Consider the following 14,121-nt stretch of genomic DNA (forward strand, 5'->3'; position numbering starts at 1 on the left):
CATACACTTCTTAATGTGCATACATATGTAGCTTTGCTTGTGTGTGGTGCGACATTCCTTAACTGCAAAGTTGAAAAAAATAAGTAAGGGAGGCTGATTTCGGTCCGAACCGAATTTTGTATGGAGTCTAATAGAGTGAAATTATTGATGGTAGGAAATTTTGTTCCAAACGTTCTTGTAATATTGTCCTCCGCAGCGAATTAGTCCCGATTTACACACAGAAACATTTAGAATGGATAATGGAAATTAGTTAAAGACTTGCTTGTCTTTGGAAAATATATAATAATTTTAATTTTATGAATTTAATTTTGGGGTAGTTCTTAACACTATGTTAATACTGGACTGTCTGCCAACATATTTGACAGTCGTATTTATACTTATACCTCATCTTACTGTTTTAGGTTCACGATTTTTATATTAAATTCTTTGTTTGTTTGATGCTTAGGGAAAACATGTTTATCTTTTGTTATTCTTAACATATGTTTGGATTTGTTCAGTCCTGCATGATTATACTCAGAATTTACTTAACTATTTTTATTTATTATTTGTGAATGAAATCATTCCTTAACTAATTCCATTTTCACGTTTCATTCGCGGTTACATGAGTAAAAGTGTTTTCGGCAACATTCGTTGCTTTTGTCGTTACTTTTTTAAGCTTGACAATGCGAATCAGAAGCACAAAGCGGCCAATGCGGGAAACAAAACCACTCTCTCTTCCCCGTTCGTCCTTTTCCCACGAAGAAAATGTTTCCCTTTGAAGTGTTTCCCTGTGTAAATTGGGACTAAGTGGAGCCGACAACGCCAAAAAGAGTGGAACAGACATGTCAAGAGCATGACTGATAGGGGGCTTGCGAAAGCAGCAATGCTAAAGACAACGCATATGCCGAGAGTGCGATGTCGATCCCAAGAAAAAGTACTGAACATCCGGCTCACGATCCGAGTAGAAAGAATATACATTTATAAAGAATGTATAATTTTATTGTGAATGAAATGTTGTCGTAAAACAGGGCATAGCCCTAAATAAAGTTGAAGAAGCAGAAGGAGCACTTAAGAGATCCCGGTGGTATAGAGCTCGAAAATTTAGGGTATTTTCAGGCATTTTTTTTACAATAAGCAGAATGAAAAATAATATTTAAATTTTTCCCGTACTACATAGAGTAAAAAGAAGTTGCAAAAGGGCGCGGTTTTGAATTTGACACTCTAAACATCTGGTTTTGAAGGGGACAGATACCTGTAAACGTCCATATTTTCCCTGATTTTCATTAAAATTATTTAAAATGAAGAAGTCAATATATTTTTTTCTAAATTGGTGTACAGTTTATTTATACTTTAAAATAATATAATTTTTTTTTTTATTTTACTCATTTAAAATGGCGGTTGTACACTCAATTCTTCCAGGAAGGTCGCGGCGAGGCTTCTCAATCGGCGGGCATTGTAGTATCGGCGTCAGTGACCTGAATACAAAAGACCAAAAATTTGTTTGTTTATTAATGTCATAATTTCTATATGAATTAAAAACAATGGGGGGAAAAAAATTCGCGGAATAAAATGCTTAAAAAAATTAATTTCGGGGCGAATTTTTCTACTATTTTTGCTTCGAATAAATTTTTTTTTTTTTCGAAAACTTGTAAATTCACATAAAAAGTAATCTCCTAGAAAAGATGTGTGCAAAATTCCAGGGAGATCGCTCAATAACTTTTCGAGTTATCGTGTTCGCCAATTCGAAAAATACAGTTTTGAGAAAAAAGTTTGAATACAACGTAACTCTACCTCTCCCAGTGCTCGAACGCAAAGATTACAGTCGTCACGGTTGGCGATCTATAATATAAGAAATACTTAAATACTTACTAAATTTACGTTCTAAAATTTTTTTGACATATTCTTAAAGGACTATATTATTAACATTTTATGAAAAAAAAAAAAAATTTGTTTTTCGAAATTTTACAGGTATCTTTCCCCTTAACCAGAAAAATACGAAGTGATTGAAAAAGTAAATGAGTTTAGAAGTAAATGAGTTTAAAGTTTGAGGTACAGGAGCGAGCGGACCGCTCTCTACTTAGTTAATGTGCTGTAGAAGCTATAATATTGGGAATTTCCGCATGAAAATTTCACAGTATATTCTTAAGATCCTATACTTTCGAAATATCGAAAAAGCAAAAAATCGATTTTAGAAATTTCTAGACCACCGGGTCCCCTTAAGAACAAATGATGGACTTAAGGAATAAGGAGGGCTAGATGGGGTGGATTCCCATTACTTTTCATCAAACTTTCTAGATTTTTCGATGAATCTTAGCAGTTTGCCTGGGGAAAAGGAATGTATTTTGTCAATTAGCTCAATATATCTGCCCCAAAAATGCACCATCTAAAACTGCTCCGTACCATATACTCGCACATCCTCCAAATAAGATGTACACGGTGTATCGTCGATGATGCGTATAGTCGCCATATGTTGTCCTCAGGGGTTGAGCTTATAATTAGTCGTATTAGGGCTCGCAGCTCATATCCCCGTTTTCTGAAAATGAATTTTGCAGCTCGCACGTTCATTGGCCTGCCTTGAACACCACAGTCTTCCAGTTCCCTCATAAGTTCAAGCCTATTCCGCCATACCACAGAGTTCAACCTCATCTTACGTTTATGTACCCGCACACATTTTAGTAAAACTTAATTTAGACTGGCTGTCAATTCCAGCAACCAATTGAACTCATAGACGATGAGAGTTGAACTTGTTTGCTATTCAATTCCAAGACTATGAATGAAGTAATGATCTGTTTTTATTAATATGTAAATTAGTACACATAAATGTAATATCACTAATTACAGGACATTTAATTTCAGGAGGACATTAAATTTCAGTAGGCTTGATAAACCCTCAGGAGCATCCAGGTGCATCCTTTAAGGCATGCTGCGGACAAGCTTTGCATATTCGGCTGAAAGCAAAGCTTTTTTCAGGGCAATTTGTGATGTTATGCTGTGTTCCTGTACCTTATTTATTTATTTAGGTGGCACTACAACCGTATGCCGGTTTGGGACGAATCCAAAATATAACTCAGCTTTTTCTGTTCTGCGCTCACTGGCCTCGGCTGGACATGCGGAGTCCTCACAGATCCTGCAGTAATTGGTCCTCTCGACGAAGATGTGGTCTTCCTTCTCCTCGTCTTCCGTTGGTGTACTGTTTCGTAAGTTCGCCTTGCTGGAGCGTCTTCGTTCATACGAGTGACCTGGCCAAGCCAGCGTAGGCGTTACACACTTAAGTATGCTTATAATTCTATGTAGCTCATACAGCTCGCTGTGCCACTGCATACGATACTCCTCACCATCACGGAGGAGACTAATTATCTTACGGAGAATTTTTCTCTCGAAGGCTTACAGAACTTCCTGATTTGGTGTTGACATTGTCTGTACTTCTGCGCCATATAGCAGGATGGTAATGGTGAGCATTTCGTAGAGTGTTAGTTTGGTTCTTCGAGAGAGAGCTCTACTTCTCAATTGCCCAAAGTTACACCTGTTGGTAAGAGTTATTCTCTGCTCGATCTCCAGGCTGACGTTATTTTTGTAGTTGACAAAGGCCGTCACAACTTCGAGCTGTTGGTTGTCAACTCGCACATATTTTCCAAGACGCCAAAACTCTTTGTGTGTTGTGTTGCGCTCATTCTTCTTCCTCTCTCTTTAAGCTGGAGATTGCCGAGCATAGCATTTATCTTACGTTCTAAAATAGCCCACATGTGCTCTGTGGGGTTTAGATCTGGAGACCGTGGTCGCCAATCTAGCAAAATAATGTTTTTGCCTGTAAAGCAATGCATCGTGGTCGCTGGTTTGTGACAATACAATGGGATTGAGCTCCATCTAATTAGTGTCGCCGACAGTGCGCGTTGAAGAAGTACCGTTTCTAATACATTTATGTACTTTTTGCTGTTTATGGGACTCTCGCAAATGAACATTTCGCCGACACCAATTGCAGCCATACATCCGCAGATGCCTTCCCCATGCTTAACAGTGGGTACCACGCAATCTGGATGGTATTCCTCGCCAACCCCTCGCCCCACGAATGTCACACCAGGTGTTCCAAATACCCGTACGAAAGGAAAAATAATCGTTTTATAAGATTAAGTTATTTCCTTGAAATTGGACTAGGGTAAGCAGCTATCATTGTTAAAATTTTAAAATAATTTAAAATAAGCCTCTCACGAAGTGTGACTCATAAAACCAAAGATTAATTGACCAATCTTTCTCCGTAAAATGTTGGTATTGGAGAACGTCTTTTCCGATTGTTTTCTGAAATCCACGGCTTCTTCGGGCAGTGCATCCTTTTAAAACTGCTGCTAAAAGCCTTCTTCTAGCTGTTCGATCACTAATGGATTTTCCATTCCAGTGCTCGGGGGTATAAAATGCGCAACACCAACAAACATACATAGCATACAAATCCTGGTAGCTGGCAACAGGACATTCCGAACATAAATAATGGCAAAAGTTTTTGCATACGAATGAGTGAAAGAAATGAGAAATCACATTAGAATTAGAATAGTTGAGAAGAAGAGGATGCGCTGGCAGTTGTGTCCCATACCGTTCCATACAACTGATTTTTGAGTGAATATTTGTGCATTGGGATGTAAACTGGCTTGTGTGTGTGTATGGCTTCTTTCCGGTTTGGTTTGTGCTGGGTTCGGTTCTTAGTGTGTGTGCGCGTGTGAATTGTGTTGATCGTTTGGGTTGGTTTTCTGCATATGAACTAACTCTGCTTTGTAAGATTGTGACAATTCAATTTGATTGAAACGGTCTAGAATTTGTATGTAATCGACATGTGACATAACTTTTCCAAGAAATAACAGCACATTGTGGCTGCTGCCTCACAAAATGGCTATTTGTTGGCCGGAATGTCTCCTAGTTTTTTCTGTTGTGGATTAAAAGAGTAAAAGAAATTCTGCTATTTTTACATTTTGTGCGAATTTATTCAAATTATTAGTTTCTGCCTGTTTTGCCTGTCGATTGGATGTTAAGTGAATTATTCTTATATTTACTGGTTGTATTTTATGGCACAAAGTTTCGACTTGAAGTTGTAGATTTATGCATGAAATTTGAAAACTATGCATAAACTCGAAGACATATAAAATGCTGCTGGATTGAAGTTAATATAAAGCAGAAAACATAAAAAAAATTGAATAAAACAAACAAAAACTAATCCAAAATGCTGCTACTGAAATCAAATGGCTTGGAAGAAAAGGGGCTTGCCATATAACCACAAATACATACCGTCAACGTCAAAAAGGAAAGTGCCACATATTGGTAAGTTTTGATTATTGAGTTTTTTTTTTTTAATTTGTTATTTCAATTATTTTTATGAAAATACACATAACATATCATACTACAACAAAAACCACACAAAACAAAGTGTCAAGCTTTGTATAGGGTTTTTCAGTAAGAGCGCTTCAACTTTTGAACTTTTTTGAATAAAACACAAACGGTTTGACTTTTTTAACTAATTTTTTTTTTTATTATCGAGTTTGAACATATACATTTAAGTATGAAATTCGATTTCTTTTGCATGACCACCGCGTGCACGTTTTACGAAGTCCAATCGTTGAACCCAATTTTCGACCACTCTTTTGCATAAATCGGCCGAAATTCCAGCAATTTCGCGTTCAATATTGGCTCTGAGCTCACAAATCGTCGCCGGCTTGTTACTGTAGACCAATGACTTCACATAACTCCAAAACGGGACGGCTTGTTAAATGGACCGTAAAATGGCCGTAATGCTCTTAAAGTAGCAGCAACAGAACGATTATTTTCATAAAAAATTTGCACGATTTGCAATCGTTGCTCAAGTGTGTAGCGTTCCATGATGAAATGTATACTAATGAAGTTTACAAATGACAAGCGAAAAATAAAAAATATTGCGTCGTTCGCCCTCCCTATCGGAAAAAAGTTGAAGCGCACCTATTAAAAAACCCTATACAAAATCTGTAAGAGTTCAGCAGATTTTCATGAGCAAACTAAACTTTTTGCTCTGAATTTTTAGCAAAAAATAGTTATGCAGTTTTATAGGTGATTGAATTTTAGCATAATAAAGTGCAAGTCTCAAATAGTTCAAAAATTACGCTGATTTTTGACAATTTTTTCTGCTGACGGCGTTGAGTCTTTGCTTCCATATAAAAAGTGAGGCGTAGGCATTAAATGGAGAAAATGCGCCAGACCGTGACCAAAAAAAATTCTTAAAAATCAATGTGATTTTTGATCTACTTAATCTTTGCACTTTTTTATCTCAAAATTTAATGAGCTATCGAACTGTTTACCTGAAATTTTTTCACAAATTCACAAAAAATTTGAAATTTGAATGAAAATTATTCGGTTTCTTACCAATTTTATACAAAGTGTTCACATTTTGGGATGCTCAAAAAGACTAAGTAAATATATTTTTTCACATTTAAATTCACATTTTATTCTTGTTTTCGTTACATATTAATTGAAAATTAAGTCATACGATGGTTTTATTTAAAAAAATCAGTCATCTTTTTTTGTATCTTCTCTTTTTCTAAAACTTGAAGCACAGCTTTCTCCCTTAACCGTCTTAGCACACTCATATCATTTGGATCGACGTCTTCATGACCAGCCCATATTAACGCCTTGTTGAAAATTTCATCTGCTTCATTCGACTTAATTTTCTTCAGTTTCTCTGATACGCTGTCATCATCGGATTCGTCTTCTTGTTGATGATCGTCATCTGCATTGCCCTCCTCGATATCTTCGTTCCATTGATGAATGGCTCGTAACGTCAACTCAATCTGAAATTTTTAATAAAAAAAAGATTTTTCAATAACGTACATATCTTTGAGCATATCTGCGAACACGAACAAACCTCACGATTTAAACTACTAAGGAAATCGACGGTGTTGCTCATCAAGGTGCGAAGTTCAGCTTCCAATTTTTCTTTTAAAACCGCCAACGGAACATTATCTTCGGGATCATCATTGTTTACCAAAACATTTTAAATTTTGTTCCAGCACTTAGCCAATGTTGCTTCCCCAACACGAAACCCAGCCGCATCCAAAAGATTTATAGCTGTTTTTAAGTTAATTTTTTTCAACGACTCGAGCAAATCAGACTTTGTCGCTGCTATTGAAGCTAGAAGACTGTTTCTGTAATGCAAATTAGTGATTTTTATTGCATTCCGATCCATCGGTTGAATGAGGGGAGTAACATTTGGTGGCATAAACATTGCCGAAATTTGCCCATTCTCCGTTGTCAGTTCAGCTTCATTCGGGTGAGAAGGTGCGTTGTCGATTAGGAGGAGAGCTTTAATTGGTAAGGCTTTCTCCTGTAAAAACTATGTTTCTCCTGTAAAAAAATAACCAGTTATCCTTAAAAATCGGACAAAACTTAAAAGGAATATTCACCTGTGGACAAATGACTCATGAAACCACTGCTTGAAAATAGCCGATGTCATCCAGGCGGATTTCGAGCTCTTATAGTCGGTGGGACACTGAAAGTTTTTAAATCAGCAGGGATTCTTCGCCTTTCCAATTACCAAAAGCTTAAGCTTGTGGAATCCAGTGGCGTTTGAACAGCATAAAAACGTGATTTGCTGCTTCTCGGACTTTACTTTACTTGACGCGTACGTTTTCTCTGGCAAAAGTCTCCAGAATAAACCGCGACTCATCAGAATTATATAACTGATTGTTGCACAACTCCAATTCGGCCATTTTAGCTTTAAGGTTTTCTTTAAACGGATCCACTATCTGAGGTTGTGAAGATAGTTTTTCGCCTGATATTTTAAGAAAACGAATACCGTACCTCTTCTTGAATCCTTGGAGCCATCCATCACTAGCGAATTAGTTTGCTTCATTTTCTTTAAATTTTGCTCGCAGTATTTTTGCCTTTTCTTTCAACATTAGATCACTTACTGACCAGTTTTTATCTCGTATTCGGACAAGCAACGACAAAGAGCTCTCTCTATTTTGGGCAACTCTGAAGAATGCAGTGTTTTTCTATTTCCAGGTTCACAATACGTGTTATTTACGCATTGCTTTTTCACTTTAATGTTACAAATTGTTGATTTAGCAACATTATATTTCTTTGCTAAAATCGTCACAAATGAGCCTTTTTTTAAAAAGCCGAGGATTTTAGCCTTTTGTTTTAAAGTCAATCACACGGGTTTGTTAGAACACATTTTCACCAGAAAACATAAGACGAAACACTCTTTGCAAAACCAAAACCGCGACTGAAATATTTTACTTCTTCCATGCAATTACGAATAAAATGCCTATTTTACAATTAGGGCATTCCCCAATTTCAGAATTACTTGAGATCAATGTAAACTACATTCAAATAATTGTAACGTTTATTGTTCATGTTATAGAGCTTTTTGGGTTTGTTAACGTTATCGAGTGTGCGCTGTAAATAAATAGTCAAAACTTGTCAATACATTGTGCATATTTTCTTTTGGCATTGACCGTATGGAACATTCGTTTAGAAGCAGCGATGTCTGAAATTTGATCATTATTCAATTTTATTCGCTTGCGCTTAATCTATGCAAGTGTGTGTGTAAAAAATGATGTCTAATGCTTCAAATAATTTTCAGTGATTCTGTTGTAATTAAAGTGTAATTGAATTTTTAATTATTAGCTTAAAAAATTGCAACGCGAACGAATATTTGAGTTAAATACCACCTGATAAAAAAAGTCCACGGAATATATTCAGACATTTCAAAATAAAAGTTTATTCCTCAAAAGTGATATTAGCGCCTTCAAAGTACTCCCCATCAATTACAACGCACTTATTCCAGCGTTTTATCCAGCAAACATTCTTCCAACTCTATTTTCGGTATAGCCATCCATAGGCCATCTTTTTAGCTGTTAAAACGCTGAAGTGGTGCTCCGTAGTGATTTCTTTGTTCGATCAAACAGAAAAAAGTCGCAGAGGCCATATCAGGTAAATTCGATGTGCGACGGTGCAAAATCTACGAGTTGTTTTTTTACAAATCCTTTCCTTTTTGTAGAATTGCTTCACGTAAAAGTTTCATATGTCTCATAAAGCTCAAATAATAGTTCTTATTAACTGTCAGACTTTCTGCCAAAAATTCGTGGTGTGTACGAATATCGTTGATGCGTTGCTCTGCTCTGGTGTGCTCTATTAAGCACTGGTTGGATGGCAAGTAGTGATGTGATGTTTAGCAACATTCACGGACTTACCCAAAATTTCAACAGTGTGCGTAATTTCCCGTGGCTCCATTGTGGCTATCTGACAGATGTAGTCGCCGGCATCCTGTGGCACAGCATCGCGAATTTGTAAATTGAATCGCTCGGCGCGCGACACACGGGGATCCGGAGTTACTTTCACATTGCCGGTGGTTAGAATGGCGATGCCGCGCTTCCATGCGACCACATAGGGATCTAAAAAGAGAGCGAAACAAGTGAAATCTATTAATTTTGTATGTGCAAGGAAATATTGAAAAGCTTTGTGGATAAGTCAATTTTTATTAATTCGTTCTATATTCAAATAAAATTATATATCGGGTGTTTTTTAGGAGTTTGAGCACTTACAATCATACTTTTTTTCTCCTTGTTAACTCCACTCGGGAGCATAGGCCCTCGACAAGACTCAGTCTTTCGTTGGTTTCGTTAATCTATTTTGCGTTCTGGCAGGTAGGTAATTAGCCTGCCGCTACCAATCCTAAGTAGTGGGAATGCCCACCTGTCGTTGCTTAGAAACAACGCCTTCTTACTGCTTGAAGCGCCATCTGTGTGTCACATTTTTCTGTCACAAGGATCACACAGATGGTTGGGGACTTCGCTAAATTTTGGTGCGTCTGCGCTATTACCGCGATTGCCAGTTTCCTCTTCCTGGCGCCACTGATGCAATGTGTAACTGTGTCTTTTTCTTTGTTTTTTGCTTGTTGTAGCAGCCACAATGCTAGGAATGCGCTGACTTTTTGTGCGGGAGTAAGGATTGGAAGGATAAGGTTTTCGGGGTTGAGGATTAATTTTTTTTGTTTTTTTTTTCTAGGAACTAGGAAAGTAGGTAAGTTTGGAAAAGTGGGAGGACCGTGCTTTACCTGGGACTCGAACCTACAACCTCTGGGATGGCAGGCTAGTGCACTTACGCTAGACTACCGGGGCCGCATCCTAGACTACCGAGGCCGCCAAGCTGGATCATAGGGCCACAAAAATGGTGGTAATTGATAATTGAGTGTTGATCCTTAAATTCTATTTGATTTTACGCAAGAATTGGGTAATACATTTTCTTTACATTTCAATATAATTGGCGCTTACACCGTTTTTGGGCATTTGGCCGAAGTCGTCCTCCTATTTGTGGCGTGCGCCTTGATGTTGTTCCAAAACACTCCGAAGGTAGATATTTTTTATGAGAAGCTTATTCATGGCAGAAATGCACTCGGAGGTTTGCCAATGCCTGCAAACTTTTTCCATCATTTTTCTATTTCATGCACGGAGATTCGAGCCCACCAAACTGTGGATCAGCTACAAAATTTTCAACCCGCCCTCGTAGCTGGATATTTGAGCAACATTTTCTGCTTGCCATTTAAAGTGCGGAAGTGCAGCTTGAAATTTCGCAAGAATACAAAAAAAAATAGATCTCTTTCAATTAACACCTTTCCGCCCGCCGCACCAACAACCACAGGACGCGCTCCCTTGAGTTTTCGAAAGACTCAACTGACATTTGTCGCTTTCAACATTCATTTGCTCCTTTCGGATTCTATGCTGCATACACATGCATACATACATACATACATACCTACACATTTAGAAAAAGTGACTGCAGTAAAAAGAATTCGTCACAAGTGCCAACAACAACTGCGGAAACAGTCAGCACAACTCGAATTTCTACATATCATAGAAGTTGGATCGTCTACAAATTTGCTGATTCCTTTTATTGCCTTCTAATTGAATATCTACACATGTATCCTTAGCCAAAGACGCACACATACTACACTAACGAATGCGCGTACAAGCACATGCAGACTAGCTATGCCGCCACTCGAAGGTGTTGCAGCGGTGGCGTTCAGGAAGTAACCATCTCTCGCCCACACGCTTCAAGCCGTCGAGTGACTCTTATTCACTTCCGCCGAAATCAACACAAGTGCACCGCAAATTGGTAATTTGATGTGAAGTACATGTCGAACAAGCATCAGTGGCGATAGTAGCCAGTCAGCAGCCGCAACAAAAATAACAAAGATTTCCTCTTTGCGCCATTGCATGCATTTGGCGTTGCTGTTGTTGTGCGTTGTCTGCGAAAAAAGAAAAAAAACTACTGTGGCTTGCCAACAATATGCATGTGTGCGTGTGTCAATGTGTATGTGCATGTGTGCAGTATACATATATATATGCGCGAGTGTGTGTGGCATAAAATTGCAGTTGGAATTGCAGATTGTCGATGCTACAATCGCACTGTCATTGCTTTTGGTTTCCATTTTGCTGTTGCTGTTGTGGTAATTAGCGTTGAGGCAGCGAATGTATAACAGACACCGCAAGAACAAAGTGACAGTATCCCCTTCAATGAGTGCTGCTCAGCCAGTAAGATGGCTGCCCAGCATTCTGCGGCGACATACATCCTTCAAACGGGATTGTCATTGCTGCCACGTTGTCGTTTGCCGGCGCTGGTGTTGTTGTTGCTTCTGGTGCTGCCTCAACTCTCTCCAACGCAATCGGCTAATTACTTTCCAGCTTGGCAATTTGTTGCTTTGCCCGAAAAACTAAATTGAATTCGGTTCGTTGACTGTCGAGTTGATTCACCCACACAGCGACCCACATGCACATGCAACGCGTGCATGTGTTTGACCATTTGGTCAGTCACCGCTATTTTCATAGTTTTATTTCATGCTTCTTCTCCTGTCCATCCTTCCGCTACACTCCCACCGCTTCTTATCTGTTGCCAGGCGACTTTTATTCGTTTCGCCATTTACATGAGCGAAAGAGGACCAAAGTCCCACGGACGGTTGATGTTCTCATTATATTCGTTGCCTTGGTGCATTGGCTGCTTATTGCGTCCGGTATCCGTTAGAATAGTTCGACATCCAGCTTTGCTCGTCAAAGAGTGTGCATTTTTTGTTTGCTCATGATTTACCAATACAACCGAGTGTCTGTATAGATCGACTACTGGCATGCGAGCATAAATGAGTGTATGTTGAGTGTCATGGACTTGATGGCGCCATAAGGTGATGATTCAGTCTCCGTTGAGGATACTTGCAGCGAAGAAATATTTAGAGGCACTGAATTGGGAAATCTTGACATACCCGCCGTATTCCCCACACATTGTATCTTCTATCTATGCTGTCAACCCTTATTGGAGAGCGGTTCACTTCTTACGGGGGCATCGCAAACTGGCTCAATGAATGGATCAAGTCAAGTGAACTCGAATTTTTCGTCAGAGGAATCCGTGTGCTGCCTGAAAGATGGAGTAGAGTTGCAGCTTGCAATGGCTTCCGTCTGGCGAAGAACGGCCGCTATTAGAAAAAACTTTTTGTTGGTTCATGCCCGGGTTTTCGAACCCTTGCACAGCTAAATGGAAATCACGCACGAACACAATCGGCTACGACGTTTGCTGCGCGTTTTGGTTTTCATGATTGAACATTTATTTTGAATGTACAACTGAATAACTTTAGTGCGTGTTCTTAGAGTGTATCTACTATGTAATGGTGCAATTCCTATTCCAAAGTGTCTTCCATGGCGATAGTACATTGGTCGATCTGTCAGGGTTGTTCAAAGTCATAGGATGCCCGATGATCAATCCTGTATGTAGATTTTATTGTTCTGTGATTAATATGATAGCATAACGAAAAGTTATTCGGATGTGAGCAATCCTTATCCTTATCGCGCCTTTCCATTGAATACCAGTTAAATTTGCCCTTGTCTAACTACCGTTTTATAATTTTTATAAATATATCCTCTGATTTTTTTCACTGAAATTTCAATACTTTGTTTATCTACTTTCTTGTAAATCAATCATTTACATTTTCCTTTGAACGAGAAAAAAAACAAAAGAACAAAAGAATTGGCGCCTGCGATTCTTTCCTGAAAGTCTCCATTGCGGAGCATAGGGCAAAAGTAAAATTTTTCCATTTTGTGCGATTCCCGGATATATTTTTCACTTGCTGCCAGGTCATTGCTTTGTGTACGACTTTGTATTCATTCCACTTCGATGCAACGTCGCTAAAAGCCCCTAGGCCTGCTTCTTCTGCGCTGTCTTTATTTGCTTGTCTGCTGGTTTCAGCGCCACCTTTCCGCCATCTCCATTTTCCACGTTCTCTTATTTCAGTTGCGATTGGTTTTTGATGACATCGTCTATGCAATTCGATGCAAATTAGATATCCAGTTGTCTTGCCACCAGATACGTAAAATGCGTCTCAAGCAACGGTTCACGAACACTTGAAGCAAATGATTTTTAGATTTTTTTTTTGCGCTAACAAGTGTCGCTTGTGCATGGCAACGGGACTGTGTTTCTAAGGCATCCGAAAACATTTCCTGAGATTATTGCATACTACAACAGTACGGCGTAGGTTCGAATTTGCTCACATGAAAGGCCAAAATGATAGAGTAAGGATTTATCTAATTGCCCCTCGGCGGGCAATGGCATATCTCCGAGTGTATGTCTGCCTCGCTCCTCTGAAAAATTACCTCATAAAGAACCAGTTAAAATCGTTCGGAGTCGGCTTAAAACTCTAGGTCCCTCCATTTATGGAAAAATAATATATGTGCATCCACAAATAAGAGGAGAGGCTCGGCGAAACACCTAAAAAGGGTATAAGCGCCAATTATTTATATATTTTTATTTACAACAGCACTCAAGGAGATGTAGTCGCAATTAACAATTTGGTAGAAACTTATTTTTGTAAAAGGCAAGCAAAGCGATGGGCTGTAGCTCTGTTTAGCAGTTTGATTGATAAATCCGCTATGCCTTGCAACTGGGATTTATGTAAAACATACAAACGAGACTTTACTTAGAATACCTTTTGATTAGTTCTCGCGCCAGAGATATGCGGCGTAGATTACTATCTGGGCTCTCCTTATTTCCAGCATTTTTTCTGAGAAAACTTTTAAATTTATTGTTCTAAAAATTTATACACCTATTATGTTGTTTTTTAACTGCATTTTAGGACTTAGTATTAGTAAAAAT

The 14,121-nt window shown here is 38.5% G+C and overlaps 1 pseudogene; it reads right to left on the bottom strand.

The window, feature by feature from the left end:
* Positions 1-6,979: 6,979 nt before the first annotated feature.
* LOC129237705 (jerky protein homolog-like) lies at positions 6,980-7,837 on the bottom strand (annotated as a pseudogene).
* Positions 7,838-14,121: the final 6,284 nt, after the last annotated feature.

The sequence above is a fragment of the Anastrepha obliqua genome, chromosome 1 (genome assembly GCF_027943255.1).
Source record: "Anastrepha obliqua isolate idAnaObli1 chromosome 1, idAnaObli1_1.0, whole genome shotgun sequence".
Lineage (NCBI taxonomy): Eukaryota > Metazoa > Arthropoda > Insecta > Diptera > Tephritidae > Anastrepha > Anastrepha obliqua.